Source organism: Nicotiana tabacum, chromosome 8, assembly GCF_000715075.1.
Source record: "Nicotiana tabacum cultivar K326 chromosome 8, ASM71507v2, whole genome shotgun sequence".
Lineage (NCBI taxonomy): Eukaryota > Viridiplantae > Streptophyta > Magnoliopsida > Solanales > Solanaceae > Nicotiana > Nicotiana tabacum.
The window spans coordinates 133,254,008-133,269,164 of record NC_134087.1 but is presented as its reverse complement, the minus strand read 5'-3'; the positions used below and the strand labels follow the sequence as shown (position 1 = coordinate 133,269,164).

At 42.7% G+C, this 15,157-nt stretch overlaps 1 non-coding gene across 1 annotated transcript; it reads right to left on the bottom strand.

Annotated features, from left to right (window-relative positions):
• Nucleotides 1-13,417: 13,417 nt before the first annotated feature.
• TRNAS-UGA (transfer RNA serine (anticodon UGA)) lies at nucleotides 13,418-13,499 on the bottom strand. The gene has a single exon. It is a non-coding gene; the product is annotated as a tRNA-Ser (tRNA).
• Nucleotides 13,500-15,157: the final 1,658 nt, after the last annotated feature.

The following is a 15,157-nucleotide window of genomic DNA, read 5'->3' as shown; positions in this document are numbered from 1 at the left end:
ATTGCTCAAGAGGCAAAGTGGTCTTATGACCTTCCGAATGATTTTATTGACATACTTTTCATGCATTGCATTCATGTGCATTGACCCATGACCAGATGACGTTATATACGCGTATATATGTAAATATATGTATATGGAATGGGAAAAGGTTATGGTGTTATATACGCACCATCACCTGATCAGCTGGTATATGATGATGATGTTGCCTACAGTGGCCGAAATATGATTCAAACGACGTTATATACGGATATATATGTAAGTATGATTCAAACGGTGTTATATACGCGTATATATGTAAGTATATATGTATATGGGATATGGGAAAAGTTATGGCGTTATATACGCACCACCACCTGATCAGCTGGTATACGATGATGATTTTGCCCACAGTGGCCGATATGATATGATGGGATGTCCTCAGAGGCTGATGATATTATGAAATATGTACCTATGCACGAAATGACATTCATACGCATATGCATGACGTTAAAAGTAATTTATGATTTATAAAGTTATTCAGACTTACAGGTTGAGTCATGTACTCTATATGTCTTCCATATCTCTCATATATTTATTTATGTGCCTTACATACTCAGTACATTATTCGTACTGACATCCCTTTTGCCTGGGGACGCTGCGTTTCATGCCCGCAGGTCCCGATAGACAGGTCGAGAGCCCTCCAAGTAGGCTATCAGCTCAGCGAAAGATGTTGGTGCGCTCCATTTGCTTCGGAGTTTTTCGTTTGGTTAGTATGATTTAGACGTGTATTGTTTGGTATGGCGGGACTCTGTCCCAACCCTTATGACATTTATGTATTCTTAGAGGCTTGTAGACATATGTCGTGTAAATAAAAGATTGTACGACCTTGTCGGTCTATGTTTTGAGTTTATAAAGGATCGTGTTGGCCTATTAGGCCCGTATGCATGTGTATATGATGATGTATTAAGAAAGATATGTTACGTTGGTACTCAGTTGAGTAAGGTACCGAGTACCCGTCCCGACCTATCGGTTTGGGTCGTGACACCGCAGGAAGATGCGAACAGCACTGCGCGTGCAGACCGTGATGCTAAAGACAATGCTGTTGACAACGGACCTGTTTCTGCCTTGTAGAAAACTAAGTACTTTTCTTTTTAAATATAGAGTAGTTTTATTTCATGTACTTCCATTATGTTTCTCTAGCTTAATCAAGTCTAGTCTTGTAGCTTTGGTTTATTTTTTTAAGCATTATTAGGGGGGATCAAACATTCAAAACTTTCTAGCAAGCAAACAATTCTCTGTACTGGTGTCTCTCCCCCTCGACACCGCGTTGCCTTTCTGTAATAGCTTTCATTAATGCAATCAAGCTTTCTTTCATTCTCAATTCTCATTTTTGTCTCTCAATTGCTCTTGACATTGGTTTTCCCGTACGGCACTGACAATCTCGTCTAGCGTATGGAGGGGACCCCAGTTGGCGGACAGTAACTGCACTGACATCTGTTGCTTAGCCTTATGTCTCCCTTCCAAGGAATCTTAGGAACGCGCCACGTAACATAACACACGCCTAGTTAAGTCATTGTTAACCTTGAAAATGGTAATTACAATTAAATTTGATTTTGTGGTTCTAAAAATACGTGATTTATTTTAATGCTAGTTGCTAGGCAATAGATGCTAAGTGTGAGTTAGAGGAATGAGAAAAGAGCTTCAGGATAGTATGTTATGCAAACCAAATAGCCGTAAATCGGGGCCTCGGACTGGCCTAAGCTGGGCCTCGAGGTCGAGCTGATGAGCTTCACTGGGGATGATTGATGAGGGACTAACAGTTCCAAGGGCCTCAATAATGGCTCTTTATGATCAATGCTGAATAATAAATGAGGAACAATCAATGAAACACAATAAATGTAAGCAATAAATCAAAGGAAAGACAATGGAGAATGTTTAAGTTAGAGAACAGAGAATGTTCTTGTTCTTGTATTGAATATCATCAGTTTTACAAAATGATAAGGGTCCTCTTTATATAGGTTGGGGAATCCCAGTATAGTACAGGTGCATTTATTACAAAGATATGTGGTTGGTACATCCATTTAATGTCACGGTACAGACTTGTACTATTCTTGTAGGGAACCCTCAGGGTCGAACCCTGAGCTGTGCCTCGAGGCTTCTGGAGACGGGCCATGAAGCGTCATAATGATCATAAAATTGGGCTCTCTGATTTTAGCCATATACAGATAGTCCTCGCGTTTCTTAGATTAAAAATGATAAGAAACGGTCTTGAATTCTTGCCTTTTCGATACTTCCATCATGACGTCAGCCCGTCAAAGCATTAAATGACATGACTCAAAGGCTGCGCAGAGGTCGTTGTTAGCACAATTATCGAGAAGCCCACGAACTATTATTGGTTCGACTCTTCCGCTTCTCAAACGTTGCCCAAACAGCTTCTATAAATACCTCAACTATTTGTCATTCATACTTTTACAATATCTTCAAGTTTTCAGTGCTAAGTTACCATCTTCTGCATTCATCTCCTCTCTGTGCTTGCCTCTCCATTTTCTTTCTTAGAAACTTTGTTATAGTTATGGCTAAAACCTCCAAAACAGTACCTCAGAAAGAGGGCACCACTTCTTCATCACACCCGTCCAAGGGTGAACCAAAAATACCTCCAAGTATTGAGCAATGTACTCCTGGCCACTTCGATACGGTCTCTGATTTTACCATTGAAAACCCCCCTTCTACACCGGGCCGATGCGAGCCCATGTCTCGGTACATCAGTGTGGTGACCGATACAAAGAGAGTAAAGATGGACAGCCGATGGGGGGAGGCAGTGCAAGTAGAGATCCCCAAAGCTGAGGAAAGCATAGTAGCACACAAAGCTGGCTTCCTCAGCGTATACACATGCCCCTTCACCCTAGGCCTTGTAAATTCTTCTTCCCCACCTATAAATCCGGTGATTCTTGACTTTTGTTATCAGTACCGGGTGATACTAAGTCAGATCTATCCTTCTTTCTGTAAGATTGTTTTACATGCTCAAATATTTCTCCAATCGGATCGAGGGAATGACCTTCACCCTCAACCACTTAATCAGATTGTGTATCCCCCGTCTCTTTCGAGGGCGTTTAATCAAGCTTTACCATCGATCTGCCAAGACATTCTTTGCGAACACTGATGAGGACAAAGACCGGGGATGGATGGGCCGATTTGTCAGAGTAAGAACCTCGGACATCGTCCCTTCTTATAGGATGCCATTCCCGGAGGAATGGAACGTGAAGCGTAAATGTCTCTACGTCGAGCACATTTTATTGCCCATTCTCCTTCTGAAACGATCTTCTTTGATTATGTAGCCACCGTTTGGTTCCCCGACACGGTTCAGAACCTTCCGGGATGGATCAAACTATTAGACTCTGCTTTTTCATACATCGAGCATGTTTGGCCAAAATGCAGTGGGCAGGACAAGAACCACAGTATGCTTTCGTTGATGTCATTACCAAGTTTCTCATGAGTATTCTTTATGGTGGTAAGTTTAACACATCATGCCTGTGCAGGCCTCGAGGACGACGTGTCGATGAGACCACCTCCTCCTGGTGAAGAAGAAGCCTCGAAACCCGGCAAGGGTAAGAAGAGGAAGAAAGAGGCGTCGACCGAGTCTCCAGAATCAAAGAAACCCAAGGTCCGCAAGCCTAAGACTGACGCCACGGTCTTGACTTCAACTGCTGCGACAAGTCTTTGTGAAGATGATGATGATGGCGATTGTCCTTTGGTACAAAGGGTAAGATGGAGCGTTGATGCTTCACAAGCTGTTGGGCAGAAAGCCGCTGAGACATGGGTGGCCGATGTGGACCAAACGCATGCTGAGGAGACCCTCGAGGAGGGTTTGGGCGTAGTCCCCGAGCCTCAAGTTGGACATGGAACAGTCCGTGCCGGTGAATCCTTGGTTGGCGAGCTCGGAGGGCCTGAATCCGAAATTTTTCGGGGTCGAGAAAAAACCCCTATAGAAATTGATACCATGGGCGTCTTTGAATCGGGCACTTCATTCTCTCCGGGGGAAATAAGGGACACCCAGAATAGGGGCGCTACCGATGTGGGGACCTCTCAATGAGAGGATAATGCGTTCAAGGACTACTTCGTCGGTGTTGACGAAGACACAGATCTCGATGCCCCCGTCGCTCTCGAGGCTGAGAGGCTTCAAAAGTAGCTAATATTCTTGACATACCATTTGCGCTTTAAATTTTTACCCTTGCTTTTCTAACTTTTTTGTTGAAGGTCAAGAAATTGTATGACAACACCTTTTCTAAGCTTCAAGATGAGCTCACATGCCGTGAGGAGGAGCTCGAGAAGCTCACCTCGGAGCTAAATGAGTTGAAGGCTTCCTCTGCCCAAAAGGAAGAGGAGCTGAGTGAGCTTCGGGAAAGTCTGGAGGGAGTGCACCACGAACGAACTAGCTTTGCTGAGCAGGTAACACGACATTCATGTGTTCATTTCTTTATCCTTATAGCTTGATGCTCACTATCTTGTTTCGGCTTTGCAGATTGGGCAAAAGGATGCCCTGGTGGGGCAGCTTCAGGAAGAGTTTGCAACCAAGGATATAGAGATTCTCGAGCTGAAGAGGCAGAATGAGGCCGTGACCTTGTAGAAAGACCTTTTGCGGGGAGAGTTGGCCTCAACCCAGGATCTTCTTTGAAGTGTTCAGAAGGAGGCCACTGCATTATCTGTGGCCAAGTCTGAGGCTGATGAGCATGCGTCCTCATATAAGAGAGATGCCACCACCGTAAACGATCGGGCTAGAGAGATATCCTAGAAGGCCGAGCAGAAGCTGGCTCGGGCCGTTGCTCATGCTCGTTTGCAAGCTAAGAGGCAGGCCTTCGAGGAAGCAAGCGCCAAAGGTGTCGATCTCTCTATTGAGATCGAGAAAGATAGAACCTTGGAGGAAGAATCAACACTTTCAACTACTTCAGATGAGGATTCCGGAAGTGATTCAGACGGTAGTGAGGGTGAGGAATAGACTCGTGCAGTCATTTATGCTTCTCCTTTTCTTTCTTTTTGTGTATGGGCTCCTCGGGGGGAGTTTTGTAAAGACACATTTTGTAAATGTATTTTTGAGAATGCAAAGAGACCCTTTTGTTTCAAGTCCGCAAATTTTATTTTTTAGTGCTTATGAAAAGCTAGTCTCTTGAGTTTTGATGTCGGCTCTTTGGAGCCCATACTTGGGATAATAGAGACCCTCGAGATCGGGGACCATCCCGAAGCTAGATTGATAGACCTTTTAGAGCCCATTTTGTAGTAACAGATATCTTCGAGACCGGGCACCATCTCGAGGCCTGTTTGATGTGGGTAGCTCCTTAGAGCCCATTTTTATATTAATAGAGATCCTCGAGACCGGGAACCATCTCGAGGCTAGATTGATATTGATGGCTCCTTAAAGCCCATAGTTATAGTAACAGAGATCCTCGAGATCGGGCACCATCTCGAGACTAGATTGATACGGGAATCTTGACCCCTCGAACGCTGTATGACAACATCATTCGTATGACATGGCCATGAAGTGACCAAGGTGGTCCCGCCGGTACATTTTCCCAAAAGTGATAATGGCCTAGTCAGAACTAATTGTCCTTCAGAGTAGGCTAACAGCCGCCGCTTGCTCTATATATGAGCTTGCTTTCCTCTCATTTAAGGACTTTGCTATTTTGATCAACTATCCTTCTTGTAGAGCTTTTCTTCCTTGCATCAGTGCTTCCATCGTTTTAATTCAAAGCTTTCGTTTAAGTTTTTATCTCCTTCTTCTTGTTTCACCATAGTCGTGGCTACTACGCCCAAATCCGTTCATCAAGAAGAGGAGAGTTCCGCCTCTACTTCCCGCTCGATCGGTGGTACACCGCTGGCATACGGTGAGCTAACCTCGAGATGCTTTGTCTCGAGGAGGGACTTTACGTTAGAGAGACCACCCAATGTTCAGGGCCGTTGGGAGCATGCATCGAGGTTCATCTCATCAATAGAAGAGGAACATCTCGAGGCGGTTAGGAGAGACTGTGGATGGGCAGAAAAGGTGGTACTACAGGTACCTTCCATGGAAGAGAGCATCATGGCTCATGTAGAGGGGTTTTTGAATGTATACACGTACCTCTTTACATTGGGCCCTCTTGATAGAGTCGTGCTCGAGTTTTGTAGAAGATATCGGGTTACCTTGGCACAGGTTCACCCGTCGTTTTGGAGGATAGTGTTGATGATAAGGTTCTTTGCAAATAAAGCCGGGCTCGAGTTCACACTCAGCCATCTGATTAGATTGTACTGGCCCTTGCATTACCGAGGCCTGATTACTCTGTGACGTTGATCCACCTGGCCCTTTGTTGCCAGTAATGAAGAAGACGGGGATTGAGGGTGGATGAGTCAATTTTTCCGAGTGCGGACTATTGATATATCCCTATAGAGTTCCTGCCATTCCCTGAGAAATGGAATTTCACACGTAAGTGGTACACTGGTGCTTTTATCATTTTTTGTTCATAGTGGAGGTAGACTTTGTAAAGGTGTTTTCTTTTCCTTTCCGCAGCAATCCCGTGGTTTCCATATGAGGTCCCCGATATGGCGAATTGGACTCGAAAACTGGTAGCTTGCTCAACCTACGATGAGCGTAAGTGGCGAGACCTGTCCAAGGGTAGATGGGAGGCAAAATACCACGGTACGGGTTGTGTGGTTTATTTTCTTTGAAAGGTACTTTCTTTTATGTGTATTAACTCCGTCACCGCATGCATTGTAGAATTTTTTGAGATGAGATCGTTCCCCCTCGGGGAGGAGGAAGGATCGTCGGCTTCAGGGCCGAGGAATGATAACAAACGGAAGGAATCCTCGAAGGATGAGGGTGCTCATAGCGAGGCAAGCCCTGCTCGGAGGGTCAAAGAAGATGTATCAGCTGAGCCTGTAACACCTGAGGCTTCTAGCCTCAGAAAAATGGTTCCTCCTTTGTCGCCATCTTTTTTTCCCGTCGAAGTTACTTCGAGGGATAAAGATTTTCTGCTGCCATCTTCTTCTCCTGTCGAAGGTACTTCGAGGCTAGGGCCGCCTAAATCAAGCAGGGTCTCCAACAATCATATCCCCACCGAGAGCGGTTCGACTGGGGCTGATGAGACCAGGCTAGTAGATATATGCTCAACTTTTGAGGAGGCTCAGCGGCTCTGTTCTATGTTGAGTTTTGGTTGACTTTGTTGGTTTTTCGGTTTTGCATTTTCATTTTCTCACTGAGCTTCTTTTTCATAGGCCTTTGATAAGCTCAAGTCCGAGCTGGTCCGTCGTGAAGCCAGGTTGTAAAAAGCCTTGGATAGGGAGAAATCCCTCAGGCTTCTTTGTGATAAAAGGGCAAAGGAGTTGATACACATTAGGTACGAGATGAATCGAAGCCTGAACTATGAAGGCCACCTCGAGAGACAAGTAAGCTTTGTTTCGAGGGGATGCATGTTTCTTCTTCTATCCTCGAAGGTTAATATTTTGATTCTTCAGTTGTAAAGTAAGATGAAGGACTTGGAACGCCTTTGGGGCGAAGTTGGCCAGGCTAAGTATGAGTGTAATGAGCTAAGGGCTTAGATAGATGCCCAAATTGTGGCCAAGAAGAATGCTTTGGCTAAGGCTTTTGCCCTTGAGGTGCAACTCCAGAATGCTCGTGAAAGCAGCTCGGTCCAGACGAGCAGGATTGCAAGGCTCGAGTTTGACCTTTTGAAGATGAAGGCCGAGGTCGTGGACGCTCGGGCTGAAGCTGAAGAGATTTGAGTGAAGGCTGATAAGAAAGTGGCCGTCTATTTAAAAGATGTTGCCGACGCTCGAGCTGAGTTGAGAGGGGCTTCTAATCGAGAGAGCAGAGGCAATGAATATGCCCGGTGCAGATCCTGGATGGAAACCCTCAAGGATATCCACGCTAGGGGCTTCGATCTCTCGGAAGAGATAGAGCAGGCCAAGGCGAATGAATACGATGTCAAGTTCCTCGTATCCGATGCCGAAGATAATGAGAAAGAGGCCAATGGAGCCGCAGTCCCCGAGGGGAAAGTAGATTAGGCCTTTCTTTTCTGATTCTTCGTATAATGCTCTTAGAGAACATTGTAAATGAAGCCTTGTATTATTTCACATATACATATAAAAAGAAGCTTTTCGATTTCCCCTTTCATGAATTTCCCTTTGCTTGTGTATGTCTTTATTTTATTTTGAATTTTGACGTTTGTCAATGATTAGCTAGATGAATTGGACTTCGAGGTAAAACCCTTAAGTTTACAAATCGGCCCTGAGGCTTGTTGGGCTGGCCCGTAGGCTCTTACGCATTTGCCCTTAGGCGCTTTTTAGTTAACTGTTTCGAGCTCATTGAACCTTAAGTTTTTGAATTTTAAACTAGCTCTTAGGCTTTTACGCGTTGGGTCGGCATGACATCTAATATAGGCTGGCGCTTAGGCTCTTACGCATTGGGTCGACACAACCTCTAATATAGGCTGGCGCTTAGGCTCTTATACATTGGGTCGGTACGACCTCTAATATAGGCTGGTGCTTAGGCTCTTACGTGATGGGTCGATACGAACTCTAATATAGGCTTTATTTTTCCCTTGTCAAAGACTTTTTTGAAGTTTTTGTGTTCGTCCGACTCTTTGATGGTTTGATAAGAACCTCGATTGTGAGCCGTTATGTGATGATAAATGAGCACCTTGGTAGGTTTCACTTGATGTCTGAATTATTTCGAAGCCTTTTCATTGTTTGGAGCTGACATGATTGAAGCTCTTTTGCTTAGGCCGAGGGTAGCCTGATTAACCGATTCTTTTCAAAGTATTTTCGAAGTAATTGAAGGTCTGTGATATTATGGCGATGGTCGGGCGTCCCCGAGTTGCGTTAGTTTGGCCGGAGCCTTATGACCGTAGTCATTGTGTTTGGTCGTAGCCTTTTAGTCCCCGAATGAGGTAGCCTCAACGTTTATATCGAGGGTATGCCTTTTTAGGGGTATTACAAGTTCAAATATATAGCCTTGACTTTAAGATCGGGATTATGCCCTTCGTAAGGTCTTATAATTTTGAACATGCCTTACTTAAGGTCTTACAGATTCTTTGGTTACTTGGCACAAGTATAATTTATGCCTTGTTTGAGGTCTTGCAGATTTGGTATTGCATTATGGAAGTCATATGAGCTCGAGGTCGATAGCTCGATGGGGTGACAGTCGGCGACAGTCCCCGACGCATCGAAAGTTTTTGGCTCTGGGTCGTTCTTTGTAAACTTGATAGTGCCTCATTGAGGGCTTATGAGCTTGAAGTTTCCGGCCCGGAGGTCTTACTACTTCGAGTTTTTGATGTCAGTTCCCGAATGTTCGGGAAATTTCTGGCCTTGGGGCCATTTCTTGTAAAAGTAGCAAATTGCTTTGAAGCGCGAAGCATTTTGATGGTAAAAGATACTCCTTTGATTATTTGGTACAAGTATACATAGCGTGAAGCGTTTTGATGGTAAAAGATACTCGTTTGATTACTTGGTACAAATATACATGTTTTCGTCGTCGAGGGTTCGACTATTCTATGCGGGTATGGTTCATTTGACCGTTTGGCCTGATACATCATTTTTCTATCGAGACCTTCTTTGGTTCATCTTGGTTTCTCTAGAGAGGTGATCTTCCGGGGGGATGCCACCTAGTATTCGAGGTTGATTGAAGAGAAGCCTTAAATACTTGTTAAGTTATCCTTAGGTAGCATATAGATGTTGCCTCGTTAAAAACCTTACCCGTAAAACCCTTCTTGGGATAAAATCCGATCGAAGGAAAAGAGTGCAATGCATGCTTTAAAATCTAAGGTCTTCAAGCTGGAAGGTGCTTCGATTTTTCTAACCGGACACCTGCACACAGGTTAGTGTAAGACGTAAATAAAAAGGGAGACGGTTATACCTTAGTAGTGATGGCGCTTTGAACCTCAATATGCTTTAACTGCTTGCTCGGGGGATGTGGTACGGTCCTTTGCTCATTAACTCGGGTGCAGCCGAGAATGTAGCTTGTGATTTCTACTTCGCTGTTTGCTTATGTTTTGGCTCCTTCGATGTTGAAGGGGTCGATGTCAGTGCTATGTCGTGTACCACGAACATCTCTCTTGCTGCATACTGCTCCCTGTATACCATTTTTATTCCGTTCTTCATTGGAAACTTCATCATTTGATGAAGAGTTGATGGTACTGCTCTCATGCAGTGTATCCATGGCCTCCCGAGCAAGGCATTGTACCTCATGTCTCCTTCGATGAAATGAAACTTGACGTTTTGGGTTGTGCCGGCCATGCTGACCAGGAGGGTGATCTCTTTTTTTGTTGTCTTGCTTGCCATGTTGAATCCGTTGAGGACTCCAGAGGCGGGCATGATCTGGTCAAGCAGTCCGAGCTGCTTCACCACCCTCGACCTGATAATGTTGGTCGAGCTGCTTGGATCCACAAGTACACGTTTAATTTGAAATATATTCACAAGAAAAGAAATTACCAATGCATCATTATGAGGCTGAGACAGGGCCTCGATGTCCTCTTCGCTGAATGTGAGAGCGTCCTCGGGTATGTAACCTCGAGTTCGCTTTTCCCTGGTGATGGATATTTTTGTTTGTTTTACAATGGGTTCCTATAGGATTCGATCCCTCCAACGATCATGTGGATGGCATGTTGTGGCTCTTCTGTTTCATTTTTCCTATTCGCTTCTCTTTCCCGAAATTGATTTTTGGCTCGATCGTTGAGGAACTCTCGGAGGTGCCCTTTGTTGATCAGTCAGGCTACTTCTTCTCGGAGCTGTCTGCAATCTTCGGTCCTATGACCGTGTGTGCCGTGAAATTCGCACACCAGGTTAGGGTTCCTTTGCGACAGAGTTGATAGTATGGGTTTTGACCACCTGGTGTCTTTGATTTTACCTATGGCTGATACGATGTCCGAAACATCAATGTTGAAGTTGTACTCAAAAAATCAAGGTGCCTCTGTCGGTCCTGCGTGTCTGTTGAACTCGGCTCTGCTCACGAGTCCCTGAGGATTCTGACCTCGATCTGCCCTTCAGTTATTTCGGGGTATGTTACGCCTAGGGGCGTTTCTTCTATCTTTAGTGTATGGTTGGTATCTTTCCTTGTTTGGCCTTGGTTTCTTTTCCAGGAGCCTGCTAGGATATACTGAGCTCGAGGGGGCTCCTAGTTGGTCGTTCTCGACCCTAATCTTTGATTGATACCGGTTGTGGACATCTGCCCAAGTCACAGCGGGATATTCAACCAAGTTCTGCTTTAGCTGCTTCGAAGCTATCGAGCTTCGTTCGTTCAAACCTTGGGTGAAGTCCTGCACTGTGCAGTCATCGGAGACTGGTGATAATTCAATTCACTCCATTTGAAAGCGAGATACAAACTCCCATAACATCTCGTTTTCTCTTTGTTTGATTTTGAAGACGTCGGATTTCCTTGTAGCAACCTTGATGGCACCAACATGCGCCTTTATAAAAGAATCTGCCAGCATGGCAAATGAGACTATTGAATTCGGAAATAGATTGTGATACCACATCATGGCCCCCTTTGAAAGTGTTTCTCTGAATTTTTTTAACAGGACGAATTCAATTTTGTCATCCTACAGGTCATTTCCCTTTACAGTACAAGTGTTAGCAGTGATGCGCTCATTGGGGTCCGAGGTTCCGTTGTACTTTGGGAGATCGGACATTCTAAATTTTTCGGGATGGGTTTTGGAGTAGCACTCGACGGGAATGGCTTTTGTACGAATTTCTTTGAATCTACACCCTTCAGAATTGGAGGTGGGCCCGGGATCTGATCGACCCTTGAATTGCAGGTCGATACCTTTTTGTCATTGGCTTTTATCTTCTTTTCGCCCGATTTAATCCTCTTTGTGAGGTCCTCGAGCATCTTCATAATAGCGAGGTCAGTTGCTGACCCATTGTTGCTCGATCTTTCCGGTGCCTGTTCGGCTCGAGGAGCCGTTTCCGGTGCCGCTGTGCTTGGAGTTTTTTTGTGGATTTGCAGTTGAGAAATCGCTAGCTGTTGTGCCTGCAAAATTTCAAAAATGACGTGAAGGCTAACCTCTCGTTCCTCCCGAGCTGGGGTTTTCTGAGCTTCTTGTTGATTTTCTTGGCGCATACTCTCGTTAGTGTGGGAGCTTATATCGATGTGTTGGGCGTTGCGTGAGCCCACATCTACGGGGATTGGCTCTGGTGCATCCTCAGGCTTTCGCAGTGGTACACCGGCGCCTAGAACAGCTACACCATTCTCTCCATGGTCCTCACGACCGTTGTTTTTAGGTGCAGTCACTGAGTTAGACATTTTGACCTGAAATCAAAGATTCTTGGACAAGAAAAAGTGTGAAGAATAATTTGTGCTTTCAGTAAACCAACACCAAAACAATCATTATTATTTTTAGCCCCACGGTGGGCGCCAAACTGTTTACCTTAAAAATGGTAATTACAATTAAATTTGATTTTGTAGTTCTAAAAATACGTGATTTATTTTAATGCTAGTTGCTAGGCAATAGATGCTAAGTGTGAGTTAGAGGAATGAGAAAAGAGCTTCAGGACAGTATGTTATGCAAACCAAATAGCCGTAAATCGGGGTCCCAGACTGGCCTAAGCTGGGCCTTGAGATCGAGCTGATGAGCTTGACTTGGGATGATTGATGAAGGACTAACAGTTCCAAGGGCCTCAATAATGACTCTTTATGATCAATGATGAATAATAAATGAGGAACAATCAATGAAACACAATAAATGTAAGCAATAAATCAAAGGAAAGATAATGGAGAATGTTTAAGTTAGAGAGCAGAGAATGTTCTTGTATTGAATATCATCCGTCTTACAAAATGACAAGGGACCCCTTTATATAGGATGAAGAATCCCAACATAGTATATGTGCATTTATTACAAAGATATGCGGCTGGTACATCCATTTAATGTCACGGTACAGACTTGTACTATTCTTGTAGACCTGGTAAACTCTAATCACGTGCCTTGGGAATCTCCCGCTTGTCCATCATAGCCACTGATTTGCACTGCCCGAGGTCGAACATAGGAAACCCTCAGGGTCGAATCCCGAGCTGTGCCTCGAGGGTTCTGGAGACGGGCCATGGAGCGTCATAATGATCATAAAATTGGACTCTCCGATTTTAGCCGTATACAGTCATAAGTGTGTGTGTTATAAATTTTCTGCTATATATAGTTCGAGTTTACATAGCAAGTGCGGACACATCAGCTGCTGAAAGGCTGTGCCCGTCCTATATTGTTTTATTCTTCATTGTCGCTCAGTGGATACCGGATGTGAATCTGTCGTTTGTTCAATGTTAGGAAGAGAAAAAGATGCACCTTCCTGCTGTGAACTTACCTACTAACCTTGAGAACCGATCGAGTATAAAATGGAGAGGCAGCAATTAAGGCAAGCAAAACGTGCTTAAAACAATACTAATACGGATAAATGAAAAGGTAGAAAAGGAAAATTCAATTTGCAGCAGCGTGGACAGCAGGGTTCGAACCTGCACGGGAGAAGCCCAACAGATTTCAAGTCTGTCTCCTTAACCACTCGGACATATCGACTTATCGCTCTTACGCAGGGGCATATATTTATATTAACGGAATCAGGTTTGAAAAGTCTTTGCAGGATTCTTAATAAGGAGACGGACTTGAAATCCCCACCCATTTTTTCAAGAAACAGTACGTTAGTCAAAAAATTTAAATTGAAATCAAAATATCAGCGACTTTGACTATCATCTTGCCTCTTTATTTTGCTAATTTCTAAATTGAATGCATGATAATTTACATACGTACAGATTACTTTGTAAATCATGTTCAGCTTGTGAGTTTTGTTAATGGACTAACGAAACTCATTGGCGTAGGATCATTATCACCGTTAATTGTTACTTTATTGAGTTTAACTACATTAATAAAGTAATTTTTTTTTTTACAATTTACATTATGTGTCACCTTAAAGGTAATAAAAGGAATAAGGGATTTTAATGCAAATAGCCGGTCTACTTTTTCTAGCCGGTATATATATATTATACATTAATTATATAGAATTATATACATATGATACATGAATTATATATTTATATATTATAATCACCGGCTATTTTTAATTTAAACGATTTGGTGGACAGCTATTTGAATTATTTTTTCAAGGAATATATATGGAATTAGTAACCTGAAAAATAAAACAACATCATACATTAGGTTAAGTTGCTAAAAAGTTATTCAAAGTTGTCAATAAATATATAAAATCAATCTTATTTTATAATCATATTGTACTAGTATAAAACCAGCACGATGTGCAATCAATGTTAAAGAATATTAATCATGTCAAAGTGTGATCTAATTTGTTGGAGCAAATTAGAGATAATATTGCTTTAACAAAAAAAATATTATTCATGACCAATTGTGCTCTTACTCATTTGAGCAAATTAGAGAAAATGTTGCGTCAATAAAATTTCAATGGACATATTATTTATTTATGTAATGTAGGCAATAACATAATCTCTATTAATTAAAGAAAACAAATCAAATAATCGTCGAATAATTTATATGTTCTTCGTTTTTCTTGATTAGATTATCAACTACTTAGTATTATTACCTTACACTATGACTTTTTATTAGCTCGTCCCTTTGCTTAATATCCTTTTTCACCACTTCTTTTGATATAATATAAATATACATTTTTTCCTAAAATATTTTTTTGTTTTTAAACTTCTAGTCTATAGTTCACAATTATTGATTGGTCTAAGTTATGAATAGTATTGTTAGTGCCATTTATCTAATCTATTTTATCTTTAAAGATAATTCAAATATAAATATTCTCATATTATCTCTATCCCTTTTTTTTAAGGTAACAATTAGTTTTATTAACCACCAGTATAAAATTATACAAAGCCACATCTTAGTTACAACCCAACTAGCTATTTAAGTATCACAAACTAAGAAAATAAATTCCTCAAGCAAAACTAAGGGAAGTATGCACACCTCCTAGTGAGGGATTCCATGCATTCTCTATGAAACAGGAGAGTACTATTAAACAAAAGGCGGAATACCTAAAAAAAAAAAAAACCTAAACTTGGTATGGATTATTAGTTACAACTCTAAACTATTCGTGGTCTTAATTACCCCCCTGAACTTGGCCTTTTGAAAAACATTACCCCCCTGAACGCTTATGTGGCAAAGAGTGTGGGTGCACTCTCTTTTAAATGTGTGGGAATGAAGAA